The sequence below is a fragment of the Vulpes lagopus genome, chromosome 1, assembly GCF_018345385.1.
Source record: "Vulpes lagopus strain Blue_001 chromosome 1, ASM1834538v1, whole genome shotgun sequence".
In the NCBI taxonomy this organism is placed as follows: domain Eukaryota; kingdom Metazoa; phylum Chordata; class Mammalia; order Carnivora; family Canidae; genus Vulpes; species Vulpes lagopus.
In genome coordinates, this window is record NC_054824.1 from 2640004 (window position 1) to 2658218 (window position 18215).

General features: G+C 45.0%; 1 protein-coding gene across 2 annotated transcripts in view; it reads left to right on the top strand.

The window, feature by feature from the left end:
• HS3ST5 (heparan sulfate-glucosamine 3-sulfotransferase 5) overlaps positions 1–18215 on the top strand; it is a 255255-nt gene that overhangs the window by 144062 nt on the left and 92978 nt on the right. Inside the window, exon 3 of one of the 2 annotated variants that reach the window (XM_041756147.1) lies at positions 7618–7726. The gene's annotated coding sequence lies outside the window, so the exon portion shown is untranslated. The remainder of the gene's footprint in view (positions 1–7617; positions 7727–18215) is intronic. The other variant, XM_041756156.1, reaches the window with a different exon arrangement.

An 18215-nucleotide genomic window follows, 5' to 3' on the forward strand; every position in this document is an offset into this window, starting at 1 on the left:
GCTGTGGCAATTCTGAAAGTAAGAGTCCCACGCATCTCCCTGCAAGGGCCGGTGCCTTGGCCCCGGGCCCTCCCCTCGCACCCCCGCCGCACCCAGCGCCAGCAACCCTTGCCCCTCGCCCCTCTCCACAGGCCGTCGGGACACACGGTGGCCCTGGCGTCGCGCTGCTCTCTGGCCGCCGTGTTCTTGAGGAGGCCTCCCCTACTGCAGAGGGGGCTGGAGGTCAGCTAATGCGATTTCACTTTGATTGCTTATTTGAATTTTGGATGCAGGGAACCCTGAACCAATTCCCTGAATTTGTCATAATCATAATTTAGTTATCCGCAGCTGCTTCATTAGATTTAAGGTCCTTTCAAGAGAATATTGATTATTACAGCTCTTGATTATCTACTAACAATATTCATAAGAGGCCCCCGTCTCCCCCTCCCTCCCCCTGACTCACTCGAAGGCCCCGGCTTGCCCTGCTGTCCTTGCCGGTCACAGCAGCCCCTCCCGAAGTCCCCACCTCCCGGTGACCCGCGATGTCAAGCAAGGCCCTCTGTCCTTGCAGATGCCCCGCGTCCCCCTCCGTAAACCCCTCTGCCCCTTGCAGTTCACCCTCTGGCTGCCGTTCGAGTCTGGATCTCCACCCCGGCCAGGCGCCCCCGTCCCCCCCGACCTCAACACTCTGCGGAGGCGCCTCCTGCCCCCCGACTCTCTGCGTCCAGCCAGGGGGTAAGGAAGCTCTTGCACCGAAACACGAGGCCTGTTGGCCCCGCTCGATGACCTAATCAAACGGGAACACGAGCGGGGACACCTGCCGACTCGGTCTTCAGAGTCGTCGTGTGTAACGCGTGTGTTGTCGCCGGAACGGAGAAAGTGGACATTGCTCAGATAGGAGCCTGTCACTTAGGCGACTCCTCAGGCCGTTTAACAGAGTGTTTGAGAGCATCTGGACTATTCCAAGCAGGGCCAGGCGGCGGAGGTGCAGCAGCAGCCAGGACAGACGTGGCCTTAGCCTTCGTGGGGCTTCCAGCCTGTGGACGACGCGGGCGAGCAGGGAGGCCGTGACATCACCGGGCGGCGGGGCCTTGCAGTGCAGAGGACACGGTTCCCCAGGTCCCAGGAAAAGGTTCCCGGGGAGACAACTGCCAGAGGAGCCTTCCTGCGGAGAGTGACCCCTGGAGCGAGAGCCTGCACACCGGGGGGCTGGTGGAAGGCCTTCGGGCCGAGGACGAGCAGGGCCGAGGAGAGACGGAAGAGGCCAGGGCAGAGAGAGGAGGACTTGACGTTGAAGCGCACGACCTCGTAGGAGAGCTCCAGGTGTAACGAAGAGGGAGCTGAATGTCTCGAGAGTCCTTGGCTAGTCTTCTGGAAAATTCCTTGACTTAGCTCCCGTGGCGTATTCGTAATTCACTGACCACTGTAGCTCCTTTTCCCAACACATTGTAGAATTTTATGCTTAAAACGCATTTTACTGACGCCTTACATGTTTCCTATTCTAATTACTCACCTTATTTGATTTCTCTGTGGTTTTTTTTTTTCTTTTTTTTTTTTTTTTTTTTCTGACCAGAAATGGATAGAATTAAAAGTGCTTCGGATCCCTGGGTGGCGCAGTGGTTTGGCGCCTGCCTTTGGCCCAGGGCGCGATCCTGGAGATCCAGGATCGAATCCCACGTCAGGCTCCCGGTGCATGGAGCCTGCTTCCCCCTCTGCCTGTGTCTCTGCCTCTCTCTCTCTCTCTCTCTCTGTGACTATCATAAATAAATAAAAATAAATAAAAAAATAAAAGTGCTGTGGTCTGCCATGAGGAAAGTAGGAAACAGAAGATGTAACGGGCTACCCGGCCTTGCACTTAGAGCGGATTCTGTGCAGGTTCAGTTCCCCCACGCTTGTCAGAAGTTGTTGAAACACTGCATGCCTTTTTTGAATATAAAATGTGGGCAGACATGTACTAATAGATCAAAAAATGACACTTTGTCAAAGAGGGCTTTCATGGGAAAATGTTCTGAATAAAATGTTTTCTTTTACAAAGAACCCGACCTGTTTAACATTCCAAAGCAAACACAAAAGAACACAAAATGCCTGGACTTACTGCCAGTCACAACCGCCAGTTTCATTTACCCTTTCATACTCTTTTTTTTTTTTATAAATATATTCCAAAAATCGTTCCCCCAAAGAATTATCAGTTTTACTCCATGATAACCCTTACTTGAAGTAAAATAAAAGTAGCTCAGACCCTCCTCAAAATGGATTTCTTTCAGACTTACTAGCACTTCTGATAGTACGAAGATGATACGGTTGGCTCTGTCCACCGTCAGACTCCACGTAATTATATGGGAAGCAACAGCTCCCTTATCTATTAGGAACACTTGCTGAGGCTGACTGTACTTCACTATTTGGCAGATGAAAAACAGAATTAAAACCTCAAACTAGTTTTCAAGTTGAGTTTTTTTTTTTCTCCCCCCCCTCCACCCCCACGGTCATTTTTAAATCTTTTAACCTAGGGAAAGATGGTAGCCAGGAAGGAATGGAGAACAGATGGCATTTAGAGGCCTTAGCAAGATGAACAAAGCAGATGCGCCTGTGTGTCTACCCCTACTCATTCCTCAAATAGTACTTCCCCGTTATGATTAATTTGTGATGGATCCGATGCTTCGGACCTTTTGAGGATTTCCACAACGAAGATGAGGGTTGAAAGTTGGAAAGCTAAACTGAAAAATCAATAGATAATTGGCTTTGATCACAGCCTCGTATCGTCTTACCTAAACAGGAGGGATATCTATATACGTTAACCCACATCCTTGGCAGGGAATGCACTAAGTCTGGCTCTTGAGTGGGAATATCATTCATTGTTTAGGGTACCGGGGAGGAGGGTTGAAAGAAATAGAAAGCAGATGGCAGTTGAGGTAATGGAGATACGGTACAGCTTAGAGGCATCCTGGAACGCCGCGTAATTGTCCTGGTGTGAAAAGAGGAGAAACACTCTGCGGAGCTTCATTTCACGCGTAAAGCTGAGCCTTGCTCAGAATTAGAATTCCTCAAGGGCGGGAGGGGATGCGAAAGGTTTGAGCTTCTAATAGGAGAATGGCAGGAGCAGATTCCCCCACCGGAAGGGTCCAGGTTTTAATAAAATACTGGAAAATTCTGTGTATACCGATATGAGAGAGTCTAATATTGGGAGCAGTAGATTTTAATTCCTAACAGCTGAGCCAACTGTGTTGCCTTCGTCTTTTAATTAGCTCACACTGTTATTGCAAGGGAGAGGTGTTTGGTGCTGGTGGTGGTGGTGCTTATAAGCATCTCACGATTGGAAACGCCTCCTGGAGGGCTCTGGGTTGGGAGCTGGGGCAGTGAGGCGCAGAGCTGTGCCTTCAGGTTGTGCATCCTGCCTCCTCCGCTACTAGCTACGGGGCCCTTGGCAAGTGGTTTGGACTCCTCAGGCCTCACTTTGTCCACCTATTAAATGGACCTTATAACGCCAGCTCATGAGGCATTAAGGTCAGTGCCAACACGTATTTAGTAGCTAATACATGGTAGCAGTATCATTAAGAGATTTGCACAGCCTGGCAGTTTTTCCACCAGACACACCGAGGAGTGGGATATTCATAGATGGAGCTCCTCACTGGCCCCGGGAAAGCCACTGCGATGGTTATTGTCGGTGATTCGGATTTCCTCGGAATCTGTAAGCCTGGAAAACTGCCGTACGTTACCACCTGTTCTCTCTTGGTTCCTAGGTGTATAAACCATGTTGTGTGTTTAAATAGAAGGTGAAGTCAGAACATGTCCTGGTTCCATTATCAGACTGACTCAAAGGTTTTTTTTTTTATACCGATTGTTACACATTTATGAGTCATGTGCTAAAAGCAGTGGTTTCCCCTAAATGTATGAAAACCAAAATTCAAAAAAATAATAAAACAAAACAAAAAACAAAAATCAGTCTTTAAAATTTAGTTCCCTTTATAGTCAGAGCAATCAGGTCCTTGACTGTATAGACTGTTGTTACCTGAGAGGTTAAAGCACACGTCGTATGTACAAAGGAAACATCAATGATGCATCAATATTGGATTCTACTACCTATTAGCCCATCGAGATAGCCTAGAGTCACACCTACTACAACTGGCTCATTAGGAGTTAACAACTGAAACCAACACAAGATACAAAGGAATCCTGATTTATCTTTTTTTAAATATTTTATTTATTTATTCATGAGAGAGACACAGAGAGCGACACAGGCAGAGGGAGAAGCAGGCTCCATGCAGGGAGCCCGACGCGGGACTCGATCCCGGGACTCTAGGATCACGCCCTGGGCCGAAGGCGGCGCTAAACCGCTGAGCCACCGGGGCTGCCCAAGATTTATCTTAATATTAAAATTTTACAGCACTTTTTGAGCTATTTTATAAATTAATTAATTTCAAAATGGATGAAGCAGTAACATTGAGGTTTAGCTAATTATGTGTAAATTAAATATAAGCATTTAAAATAACCATTTTAATTAAATACAAGACTCAGGCAACTAATCATTAAAAGTGGAATCAGTAACTTGAGATTTATCATTCTGAAAGGACTTGCATCACATTTCTAATGAATTCTTTCCTCTACTTAAATGAAAGGCAAAATGTATCTTTCCAAAGTGGCAGCTAATAAAAGAGAACTCTTCCTTAGGTCATTGTTGTCAATTGGAAATTGAATCGGAGCAAAAAAGTCTGCTTTGCTATAGCCTCTTAGATACAAAACTGCAGTCACTGTTTTCTCAACCACATAACTTGACTTAACTATTTGGGGTCTATAAACATCTCAGAAAAATTCTGATAACGGGAATAACACTTATCACTACAAAAAAAATGGATATCTTTTGTAAGAAAAAAAATCTACTTTTTATGGATGAGGCGCTGAGGAAAAACGCTGAATAGTTTGTGAATTATTTTTTTTAATTAAAATAATTTAGTACGACTTCAAGGGTAATGCGGAATAATGCTTTGAATAGCTTCATTTTCTAGGTAGCAGCTATCTATACACCAAACTTTGTATTTGTAAGAAGATAAGAATATATCGCTCTGTTCAAACTTCTCTCTGGTAATTTGTATAGAGTCAAAAAAAAATAATAACCATTGGCTGGTTTTTATAGGGCAATGGAGCTATCACTTAGCGTGAACCGTAACACGGCAAGTGCTTAGTCAATATTTGTAGGTTGAGTAAAAAGATTGATAAATCTTACAAAATATCCTTCAAAAGATTATCTTTTAAAGCTGCTTGTTGTGTGTGACACCTTCTACTTGAACCTTTCCCAGATGCTGAACAAAGCCCACGAGCCTCGCCTTAGCCCCGTGGGGCCGGCGTGTTTTTCTTGCCATCCTGCTCTCTCTACGTGTGTTTCCTGGGGTTAGTATAGACCTTAAAAATCCAGAAGAGAGCAGTGCCTCTGCTGGCTGAGAGAGAGTGACCTAAAAGCAAGTTAGCTTGTTTTGTTCCTTGTGCTAAATACCTGCAATTACCGATTGTCACATTTTTCTTGGCGTAGACCCGAGCTAATTGACGGTACTACCCTTAGGGGATGGGTTCCGCGGCGTGACGAATGTTGAGTGCCCTCTTGAGTTCAGCATTTTAATTATTCATAATTACAATGATTTCTGTTTATTTGGGAACTTTACAAATAATTCTCGCTTCTCAAACAAATTGAGAAGCGGAGAGGTGGAGGCTCTTGCGCTTTGTCTCACGCGGAGGTCCGCGGGCGTGGGGAGCGTGCGGGGTTCTCCCGCGCGGTGGGTCCAGCGTGCAGGCGACGGGTGCACAGCATCATCCATGTGTGCCGCCTGGAACCGAGTGTGTGGGCTTACTCCTGCTGCCTCTCCGGCTTCTCTGGAGCCGTCTGGGCGGTGTTGGGATAGTGAGGGGGGAATGCACGAGGAGCAGGTGGGAGAACTGGAAGCGATGTGTGAAAGGGTGTTGGAGGAGAGGGGAGAGTCGGCAGCTGGCTGTTAGCCCAGCGTACTCAATTTTTTTTAAAATATTTTATTTATTTATTCATGAGAGACCGAGAGAGAGAGAAAGAGAGAGAGGAGAGGCAGAGACACAGGCAGAGGGAGAAGCAGGCTCCATGCAGGGAGCCCGACGGAGGACTTGATCCCAGGACCCTGGGGTCACGCCCTGGGCTGAAGGCAGCGCTAAACCTCCAAGCCACCCGGGCTGCCCAGCATATACAATTTTAAGGTCTTTTCTTTCTCTTGGAAGAAAGTGGGGCCGTGCACACGGGTGGCGTAGGCGGTTAAGCATCGGACTCTTGATCTCGGCCCAGGTCATGATCTCAGGGTCCTGGGATCAAGCCCCTTGTTGGGCTCTGCGCTCCGCAGGGAGTCTTCTTCGGATTCCCTCTCCTCCTCTCTGCCCCTCTCCCTGCATGCTCGCTCCTCTCTCTCTCTCTCTCAAATAAATATATAAATTTTTTTATAAAAAGAGCAAAACTTACAAAAAAAAAAAGTGTCTGTGTATGGGTGACACTCTAAGTGCATTTGCATACGAGGGACCTGGGTAAAAGATGGATATTCTGGCCATTTTGGACCAGGATAATCTTTACGTCTGCTATCAGCAAAAATATAGTAGTGATAATGATGTGTTGGGACCTGGCTCCTATAATCTATTTAGATGTCATTATATGTGCTTAATAATAGCCTGAAAAAAAAAAAAAACGATGAAATATTACTTTAAAGAAAAAGACTTGGGGCAGTGCGGGTGGCTCAGTGGTTTAGCTCCGCCTTCGGCTCAGGGTGTGACCCCCAGGGTCCCGGATCGAGTCCCACATCGGGGTCCCCGCAGGGAGCCTGCTTCTCCCTCTGCCTGTGTCTCTGCCTCTCTCTCTTTCTGTGTCTCTCATGAATAAATAAAATCTTTTAAAAAAATACTTGGATATTGCAAACCTATTTTATTCTTTTTTTAAATTTTTTTTTCATTTTCTTCTTTCTTTCCTTCTTTCCTTTTTTTTTCCTTCTTTCTTTCCTTCCTTCTTTCTTTTTTTCCTTCTTCTTTCTTTCCTTCTCTCTCTCTAATGTGGTGCTTTAGTGTTAGAGCCACAGGTGTACCCCGCAGCTAGAGAATCACTCAGGTCTCCTGGTGTTCTGTCTTCAACTTAGGAAGAAGCAGCAAACACTTAATGTATCAAAGTGGTAGCAAAGGTAAACGTGATCGATGTGGATAATCGCCATAGGCCATAAGGGCAGACTGGAGATACGCAGTGTGCAGAGAGTACATCGAGCCCCTCTCACCGAAAAACTCCAGCAGCAGCACGGTCAGCAACAAGGTTCTGCTGCAGGAAGCATTACCTGAAAGTGCATGTGCGTAGCCCCCGTCTCTGATCAAAGGGGATGAACGATGACATATGCCAGGGTTAGGCTCACATGTGAGCTCTGCTGCTCATCGGCAAATTGTGTGATAAAGGCCCTGGGAGTACCATATAAGAAAGAAAGAGACAGAAGGAAGGAAGGAAGGAAGGAAGGAGAGAAATGTTCTGAGCATCTGAAATACTTCTGCTTCTTCTCGTAACACATCTTTAACCATAGCTACTAAGGAGCAGCAAAATAATAATAATCAAAATAAAACACAAGACTAACTGGGAAACCACTCTGTCTCCATCTCCACCGCCAGGTGCTAACAAGCAGAGAAGAAGCCACGGGGACAGGCGGTGGTGAGTGGGCCATGGAATATCCACCAACCAGATAATCCTCGCGGATCGCCGAGACGTGTCTGAATGTAGGTACGTGTGCCCTCCCGGCGCGCGCTCCGCTCCCCACCCCGCGGTGCCCCCACCCCGTGCGTCCTTGCCCTGCCACCTCGTCAGCCTCCTGCAAGCGCCCGTGGCTGGCATGGCACAGACACACAGGAACCCCCGGTGGCCGTCCCACGGGAGGCCCTCGCTCCTCTCCGGGCTTCTCAGACGCCGCACAGACGGCTTTAAACGGCCTCCCGCTCCCCAGTTTCAGTGTTCCCCTGTAGAAACCTTCCCCACTGCCTCCGAGCCTTCTCCCCTGGACGCAGAAAGCTTCGTCCTTGCTGTGCCGACGATCTGAAATAACTTCCCCGAATCCTCCTCGCTGGTTTTAGTTCTGTTTTTCCTCCAAGGCCTAAGTCCAGTTCCACCTACATTACAAAATCGTGCCGATGCTCCATCCCAAATATGTCCTTCCTCCCAACCTGCTGTAGAACTTGTGGTTACACCCGCCTCTGACATTTAACGACTTTATTGAGTAGCACTTTGTGTCTCCATATGCATGTGCCCTGTGTCCTCGGTGTAACTCTTTTATTTCTGGAAAGGTGGGATCTGTTGCATTTTTTTTTTTTATACTGCAATCCAGGGTGTGCAGCAGTGGGCATGTAGTGAGCTGCGATGACAGAGCAAGACGGTCGGGAACGCAGATCTGGAGCGAGACTAGCAGACTCTGAGTTTGAGTTCCTGCTCAGCAGCTAGTAAACGACTGTGGCAAAGTGTTTGTTTTTAAAGATTTTATTTATTTATTCATTTTTTTTTAAATTTTTTTATTTATTTATGATAGTCACAGAGAGAGAGAGAGAGGCAGAGACACAGGCGGAGGGAGAAGCAGGCTCCATGCACCGGGAGCCTGATGTGGGATTTGATCCCGGGTCTCCAGGATCGCGCCCTGGGCCAAAGGCAGGCGCCAAACCGCTGCGCCACCCAGGGATCCCTATTCATTTTTTTAAAAGATTTTATTTATTCATGAGAGACCCAGAGAGAGAGGCAGAGACACAGGCAGAGGGAGAAGCAGGCTCCCCGCGGGGACCCCGATGTGGGACTTGATCCCGGGACCCCGGGGTCACGACCTGAGCCAAAGGCAGGTGGTCAACCTCTGAGCCCCCCAGGCACCTCCGTGGCAAGGTCTTTAAAAAAACTTTCTGTGCCTTAATTTCCTTATCTCTAAAATGGGAATAATAATACATCCATCCCCTTGAATTATGGCAAAGCTTAAATCAGTTAAGTGAAAAGTGCTTGGAATAGCCTAATACTTACTGAATGCTCAAAAATTGTGACCTATGTCACAATACACAATTACTGTGTATTTATGTAACGGTCCATCTCAGGCAAGTTTTCCGGTAATGCTATGAGATAGATGCTATCATACCCGTTCTAAAAACAGGAGGTCTGTGGCCCTAAGAGGTTGGGTTGTTGCCTGAAATCACAAGAAGAGGCAGGACGGCAGCCAACGTGTCCAACCCCAAACCCCGGGCATCTCTCGCTGCACTTGGCCTCACACACTAGTTCCTGTGGCTGACAGTGAGGTGTACAGTTTAAACCAAAGCGTGCTGAGATTTCAGCAGATTTGAGCTTGAAAAGTCTTTTCAAGGTGCTCTAGGTGACTATAAATACCCTTCTTATGAAGGGCTCATCCAGATGCGGTGGGATCATAATCACCGCGTCTGTCTGTCTGTCTGTGAGGTTTGATGCAGAGGCTAAAACTCAACCCAACAAATATCTCTGTTCCCAGGCACTGAAGGAGGATAGAGAAAATACCAAATGGGTAGTGTTGCCCCCAAGGTATCTTATGACCTTGGTGACTCAAGTCCTGCAAACCAAGCCGAAACTCCGCACGCATTTATGATCCTTTCGCCCCTGGGCCCCTCTGAGACTGGCTCTTCCACGTTCCTTCCCTCACCCCACGTCATGATATGGTCTGGATGCAGCAACCCCTGCATTTTCCCCAAAGGAATATAAGACTTTGGGGTTTGGCAGAGCGTGCCATGCCATGCAAGAGCAAACTGTAGCACCTATAAGCTCTCAAGCCCTTTTATTCCATTTGGAATTATTTGGGAGAATTTTCGGTTAAACTTGGCAGACGGGCCCCTCTTGGAATATCTTTATTTTCTAGGAAATCAAGACTGGTTCTTGTTGCTGCCAAAATTCCTTGGCTGCCGCTGCTTCATGTGCGCATCTGTAGAACTTAGCACCGTGCTGAGGTCTAGTAGCGGACTGATAAACGCTTGCGGGGTTTAATGAAATGTTGGGGCCCCGGTGATACAGCAATACGCTCAGCCCCCCGGCCCACCACGGAATTAGAGTAACTTCAGGGAAGCTCCGCAGACCTAGGGCAAGTTCCTTTAGGTGGAGACTCCCCAGGAGGGGACTGGGAGGACCGACATTTTTAAACGCTTCCTTTATTCTAGGTTTTTTACTTTCTGTGTGCCGTTTCATTTCGCCCTCAAAGTAACCCTACGAGGTAGGCATTGGGATCCTCCATTTACCAACAAGGAGGTCAAAAATTCAGGGTTTAACACCAATATATTCAAAAATCACATAGCTGGTGAGAAAAGAATTCCCGACACCAGCCTGATCCAAAGACCAACAAATGATGAAATAGGAGCGGGGGTGAAGTGAGCCCAAATTCAGAGTCTGTTTGGACACCAGCTTCAGGTGACTCAGGCGCGTCCTATGACCTTGGCATGCCTCTTCCTCGTCTCATGTCCCCTTGTCACGAGGACCAAAACACGTTACGGGTAAAACTGCTTTGAAATTATCACTGACGCTGTAAACATCGGTGATGGTTAATGGGTCTGGTAAAAAAATAAACACTGGAACAGTCTCGAGACCCCCCAAACGGTCTGATATCCCTAGCAGGTAACAGGAGGAAGGTAGAGGCAGTGAAAGAAGGAGAAGGCTCCAAAACAGGCCGACGCCGTGCCCGTGGAGGGATCTTGGAAGCAGATCTAGACAAGAGCGCTCTAGGGCTCGCGCCCATCCAGGGCTGTGCAGTCACCAGTTACTAAGAGGCGGTCACCCATGTAAGAGGTCACATCCTGTGGGTGTAATGGGCCCTGGTCACGAAACCAAGGACGGACGGGATGGAGGATAACACGGCAGCAGCGAGGAGTGTGGCACCCGGAGCCGTGTACCTTGAGGCCCCTCACTGAGGGGTGCAGAGTGATGCTGCCCTCACACCCTCGGGTCTCAGAGTCCGGGTGTCCCGGAAACACACCCTGGGCGCCTCAGTGGGGGCCGGGCTGCTGCTTCTTGGAACGATCTATCCAAAAGTTTATCAGAGCAATTAACGGCACTTCAGGTTGTGGCTGATGTCTGCTTTTGACCTTGTACACGTCGGAAATGTTGTTGATGAGTCTTAAGCATCAGTGAGGTTTCTGTGCCGGTAACACAACTCGGTCTTACAGGAGGTGCTTTCCGGTCCTCGGCATTTAACTGCAGTCCTAGTGAGCTTAGAGAAGAAACCCTTCATCTCAGCATCTGATCTAATCCATGTATTTCGATTAAGAAAGTTACCCGTATTCTTTTCATCTGTTTACATGGTAAGTTCCAGAAACCACCTACCAGATTTTTTTTTTTATTGTATTTTAACCTCAGTGACAACAGGCCACCGAACTGACCCTTTAAATAGGGTCAGTATTTAATATATAAATATTCAAGGAGTCAGAGAAATTACAAGAGCATTTCTGGAAGTGTCTTCGTTAAAGCCTGCCTGGGGGAGGCCTCCACGGCTGAGATGGAGCATCTGCGACCAGTCGTTCAGGCTCATCTAACCCGTTTCAGCTGCCAAGTATTTCTAAAAATATAGGCCTGTGACAGTAACACATTTATTAACCTCCATTATTAGCACATTGAACATTTTAAGGAACCTCCTTCATATTTGAAGTTTATCATCGTTGTTCATTATTAAATATCTTGATGACAGAGCGCGTTGTCAGAACAGTGATGGGAGTAATCACAGCAAGGAGCGGCTACTTTGGGGGACGTTTTTATTTTTTATTTTTTTTTTATTTTTATTTATTTATGATAGTCACAGAGAGAGGGAGAGAGAGAGAGAGAGAGAGGCAGAGACACAGGCAGAGGGAGAAGCAGGCTCCATGCACCGGGAGCCCGATGTGGGATTCGATCCCAGGTCTCCAGGATCGCGCCCTGAGCCAAAGGCAGGCGCCAAACCGCTGCACCACCCAGGAATCCCAAATTTTTTTTCTTTTTTTTTTTTATTTTTGGGGGACGTTTTTAGAGCGTAGTCTCAAAATATACGGGTGTTTTGCAAACGATAAGTCATTATACAAATATTTTTAAGAGATTTATGTATGACGTATTCATGAGACATTAATATATGATATCTTTAATATGAAATTATGTTTTTCTGCAAAGTAGTGAAGTCTATGGAAGAAAATTTTCCTACTTCTACTTTAAAAAAAAGTTCATGAATGTGGATTTTCTAATACAGAGCAGGAGAGCATCGGAGAGAAGACCCGTAAGAGTCCGTGTCTACCGTTACAGGGAGCTCGTTCTGGGCTAGACACTTTGTGAAATCGATGGCGTCGGTGTCCAGGTTGGCTCTGCAAGATCTTGTTTTCTCCATAGATCCGCTTAGACAGCGGGGGCTCAGATCTGTTAGCAATAGATTGTAGACGCGTAACCTAGTGCCCCGGTGTAAACCCGGGTGTCTTAGGCTCCTGTCCTCATGCTCTTTGACTATTAGGGAAGCTGTTTTCCTCCATAAACAGAGAGGACGTAAGGAGTAAAAAGAAGAAAAACTCTCCAAACAAAAATGACGATGGTAGCTGTCATTATCCACGTGCCAGGCCTGGGGGCAGGTGCCACACGGCGCCCTTGGCTTCATAAACCCCATCGAGAGTTCATAGGGGGTTCATTCATCTCAGGGTTTTCAAGCGAATTGGATATTAATTAATATTTTCATTTTCCTTGCGAGAATTTTAGAGTTCAGAGGCGTTGAGTCCCCGACCCCAGCAGCAGAACGGAGTTGCCAGCCCAGGTCTCGAGGAGTTCCAAAATCCATATTCTTTCTGCAGAACGTTATCAGCTGACATAGATTTCTGATCTATAAGATAAAGACTCTGCCCTGCTGCATACTTCTCTTTGTTTCTCGGAATTGATTCGAAGAATGACTTTAGTTTTATTTAGAGATTACTGCTGGTAAGGGACTTTCAGAAAATCAGCATTAATTCAGCGCATATGCACTGTTTTGTGTTTATCCTGTGGCGCCCGAGTTTACATCAAAGTCATATTTTAGCCTTATAAGCCTCGTGTGCTCAGCTTGTATTTCGTGATCTAGAATTTCACTAAGAACTTAAAAATTAAAACAGATTTATTAGGTTCAGGAAAGCTGCCTCGCATACAGAAATGGCTATTCTGGAACACCACGGGCTGCACACACACCGGAGTAGCTTTCGTGCGAATCTTGCAAGAAGTCGAGAGAGGCGTTTTGCGTTCATCCGTTCAACGAGTGTCTACTGATTGCTAACTATTTTCAGACCTTCATGCTAGGGAGATTGGCAGATAATAAGAACACAAACACCCCTACCCTTAAAGAACTTTACAAATTAATTAAGGAGAAAAGACATGGAAACCGCTAAGCAATGAAAACTGAGGTTAATCCATGTTGCAAGAGTGAAATTAATCATTTTAATAATAATTTTAAAAATGAGTGCTCCAGGCTCATGGCTGGAGGTGCTGACTATGGGTTGAAGTCGTGAAAAAGGCGTCACAGAGGAAGGCAACTAGCTAGGCAGGCAGGATGGATGGTTCCCTCCAGGCAGGCGCTGTGGTGAACGTGGCCAAGCAGCAGGTGCATTTATTATCCTGCAGGTTTGTGCAGAGGGACTGGAGGAGAGGAGATTAGGAAAGGAGGAGAGGCCGGATAGCCAAAGGCTTTGATTTTTAGCTAAAGACTGGCCTTTGGCCTCCAGGTGATGGGGACTGTCTGAAAATTTTTTAGCAGAAGAATGACATGACTAACATGGTGCTTTAAAAAAGATTGATTTGGCAGGAGTGGGCCGGATGGACTGGTGGAAGGAGAACAGGAGCAGAGAAACCCCTGCAGTAATTCGGTTCTAAGGTGACGAGGTTCTAGACGGAAGTGACGATGAGAGAGGGAAAGAGTAAATGCAGGAGGTGGTGCAGAGAAAGAAAGGAGAGAGGGTGATGACCGGATGTGGGAGAGGAAGACACAGGACATGCCACCTTCGTATTCGGTTTGGGAAGTTAAGTTTTCAAAATATATGGAGCTCACGGACATGACACATAGCACTGATGGCCGGAGACACTGCTGCATGCCAGCAACATCTTGTTTTGGTTCACTGTAGCCTTTCTTCTGGCAAAATCCGCAGTGAAGTCCTGAATTCCAAGAGATAAAAAATACTATCATAAAAACACCTGGGAGGATAATTGTGGCTTCATGTTGCACTACCACCACCACCACTACTAACCATGACGACTGCAGTTACAGGATGGGAGCATAATTACATGAGTAATCAAAACCCAGCTAAACGATGATATTTAATTTACCCCCCAATTTCTAATTTCTTAGTTCAGCCGTTGTTTTTTTTTTTTTTTACCAAATTGACTTTCAGAAGTCGTTAAATGATTGTCCAGAGTACATTATTTTCACAAATATGTTAATAGGATTCTCTAGTAGTTTAGGGTTGACTTGGGGCCTTCCTACTAGGGTTAATCCTAGTAGCTCTTGGAAATGTCCTTGTATAATCATCGTTTTACGTTTACAAATGGAAAAACTGAGCCGTAGGCAAAGTGAACTGATGATTCATCCAAAATGGTGTGGGGGCTCAAGAATCTTTCTTCCCGGTGGGTCCAGTGGACTACAGAGATGAAAAAAACTAGAAAGACATTGATAATCTTTCTAGTTACCTAGGTTTAGTGAAAGACCCGGTGCAGGCAAACAGCAGGTGTCGTTTTAATATTACTTGGATGCTGTTTTTAATGCCTCCAGTAAAACGTCCTGTAGCTTCTAATATTAATTCATTCCCCACTTAGAATTGTTAAAAATATTTACGATCTTGTACAGAGCAGAGCATTTTGTTATCCATTTTCTTCGGCTTTGATATAAAAGCATTCTTCCGCTGTTTTCTAGGGACGGCTGTTGTCAAAGTTTGATGGTAATTTATGTTGTCAGTCCATTAAGTTGATTTTATGGCAGCCAACACAACTATTGTCCATTTATGAGAAACCCGAGGACCACTCCGGGTCCCCACGAAGGCCGCTTGATACCTGCCCTCTCATCTGGCTGACCTTGAGGGGAGTCGACTTTGGTAATTTATGGCAAACACCATCTAGGAAGACCTATTTGCAAGATTCACTGTCATTTAGTGCTAAATGATCATTGCTGAGTCCAGAGACAATCTGAGCTCCTGACAGAGCAATCCCATAAAAAATATTGCCTACCCACCCAGGTGTCCTTTCCAATTATCTGGAGTAGAAATTAATACTTTTAAAAGCTGCTAGTTTTTGAAAGGTTATTACAATTTATTCCAGCGGTTTCTTTTGCACATTATGATGAATTAGTTTATTACACCATTATTTTCCACGTCAGCTTTTTAGAAGATTGAACCATAATGTTGAAACATTAGTGTGAATGGCAAACATACTATTTTACAGCTGAGCAATATATTTCTTTGAGAAAAATGTGCTCAGTTTTTAATAACAGGTAATTTTATGTTTATGCTCCCTAATGCTGTTGTCAGATATTATTTATTTCTGTTTGGTAAGAACTGGAGAACTTTCTTTGAAAATGTTAATGGGAGTTTGGACAGATTTTAGAGTCGTAGTAAGAATATACTACTTAAAAGTAGAAAATATAAATTGTAAGTGGTTTTTTTTTCTGAAAGCTAATAATTTCTAAGGTTTTCTTGACACCAATTTAATATATGATTACTTCCAGGGAGAGTGAGACTACTCTCAATTTTTTCCCTAAACGCAGTTGGTGGGAGGAGACCTTTTTGTTCATTTTCCTAAGGTCTTAACGACTTTTGAGTTTTTCTTTCATAAAACGTCTTTATTTTAAATGATTTATTGCCTCATAAATCAGTTAGCAATGCTCTATCATTTACAGGTATTTTGTAGATAATAGTAATTAGCACTAAGATGGAGATTTATTTTTTTCGACCATCATTCTCTATTAGATGTCTACTAAAATAGTAAAGAGGTATAGGTAATTTCCTTTTACCAGGTATTTTAAAACCACTCATTGTACCTCTGTGTGACAAAGATTGATGAGAAGTAGTCTAACGAGTGCCCAGTGTACTATACTTTTATTCATATAGCAAATATTTTTTGAATGCTTGTTATGTGCCAGACATTACACAACTGTGCGTAGCTGGGACCTAGCCAGAGCAACAGTTTAGAAATTCAGTCTTTTTTATTTCCATTACAATTATTTTTATCCCTACGGTTTGTTTTTTTAAAAATACAACTCCTCAAAAATCCTGAATCTTGAGTAAACTGAGCGTGTAAGCAAATTCAATAAGAAGTTGGAAGTTTTACATTTGCTACCTCCAATCCAACAAATGCTTGCCAAAGGAAATACTGTTTTTTTTTTTTTGTCTTCTCATCAAACACATTTGTTTCTTTAGCAAACGTGTTCAATATTGAAGTATTTATTTTTGTTGACAGGACTGAAGCAAATGTTGGTTTTAGCAGAATTAAGATTTGCAACACTGACAAGTGTTTCCCATTGTGTCTGAGATTTTTCTTGATAACGGAGGAGACGGATAACAGGAAGTGCCAAAGTGTCTCCTTTTGGGGGGAAAAGGGTGTGATTTCTACTGAAATATGCATACGGGAAAAGATGCACCTGCTAAGTCGGCAGCTCAGTGGATTGTGGCAAAGCCAACGTACCTGTGTCATCAGGACTCGGAGGGAGAGGCAGGAATCACCAGCAGGTCAGCCCACACCCCTCCACCCACTTCTAGTCGATCACTCCCCAGCGCCCCTGAACCTGGAACCGTTCTTCTTACTTTTGACATCATGGATTAGGCTAGACGGTTCTTCGAGTAAATTTGTATGAGCAAAACCATGACAAAATTATGACTTCCTCTGCTCAGCATCGTGTTTTTGAGATTTAGCCACGTGGTTGTATGTGGCTGTACTTCGTTTTCTTCAGGACAGGGTTGCCCGGCCTACTACTGATGTTCACGAGGTTGATTCCAGTATGGAGTTATTGCAGAAAACAATATGCTGTTAGCATTATTATCTATATAATTTGCTGAAAAAAATAAAAGCATTTCTATTGAGCATATTTCTTGGAGTCGTAATGCTGGGCCTCAGGATAGGTACAGGTTCCGCTTTTGTAGATACTGCCGACCAGTCCGCCTGAGTCCGGGCGATCTCTTACGCTTACTACTTATTTTCCTTTGGACCCGAAGCTTAAGAACACTTGGGGGAGAATTGAAGTAAATAATTTCTAGGTTTCTATGAGGCCTAAAATACTGTAATTCGGTACTTGTTTACAGAGGAGAGCACTGGCATAGATTTTAACAAAAGGCAGATAATGAGAATCTGCTATTTGGTTTTCCATTATATTTCGTGATTTGCATTTGCATCTGGATTTGACTGTTAATGAACCTGAGCATTCACATTTTATGCTAAATAATGAAATTACAGTATCTGGTGCAGAAAAGCTGGAAAGTTTTCTGGTGTACCAAATCACATTCTTTTTGTAATACAGCATATTTCTTGCCAGGCTGATGGTAACAACTGGCCAAATGCAAAACAGTGCCACTCTTGAACGCTTCTGGTTGTTTTCACCGGAGTTAAGTGGTGCAGGGATTGTGTGGATGCATCCCTCATGGTACTTTACACAAAACAAGTATTCCATACATTTTGTTGAACACATTTATCCATTTTGTTGGATGGGTTGGGTTGTTTTGTTTGTTTTTTGGGGTTTTTTTGGTGGGGAGCCTTGGGGCTTTCATATAATCTTGACTCTGCCAACTGACTTTGGCCAAATTGTTGATTTCCTTTTGCCTTATTTTCTTCATCTGTAATGTGGAGAAAGAATGGCTCCCGCCTCATAGATCACGGTGGCAACAAGATGATGGGGTGTGCGAAGCACCTTGCACGGTACCCACACACGATACTCATAACTATTGGGTTTTGCTGTTGTGTTTTTTTTTTTTTTAAGATGAGCATTCTTCCAGCTTCTGCCTAAAGATAGTAAAGGTTCTGTTGCTCATGTTTTCAGAAAGTAGACAGACATGCTACAACGTCAATGAGAACTTGACAATTAGATTTTATCCTTTCTGTTATCAGGGTTTCCACACATATTTTTGAGCACCTGTTATGTGTGATGTACTACCCAAGACTCAGGCGATCCACCACAAACAGGTCAGACACCACCCCTGGGCACACAGAGCTGACATGGCTTGCGAGTCCTTGGGTGGTTAAAGTGGTAGGATGAGGCAGGAGTGGGAGGTTCAGACAGGAGATGGCATAG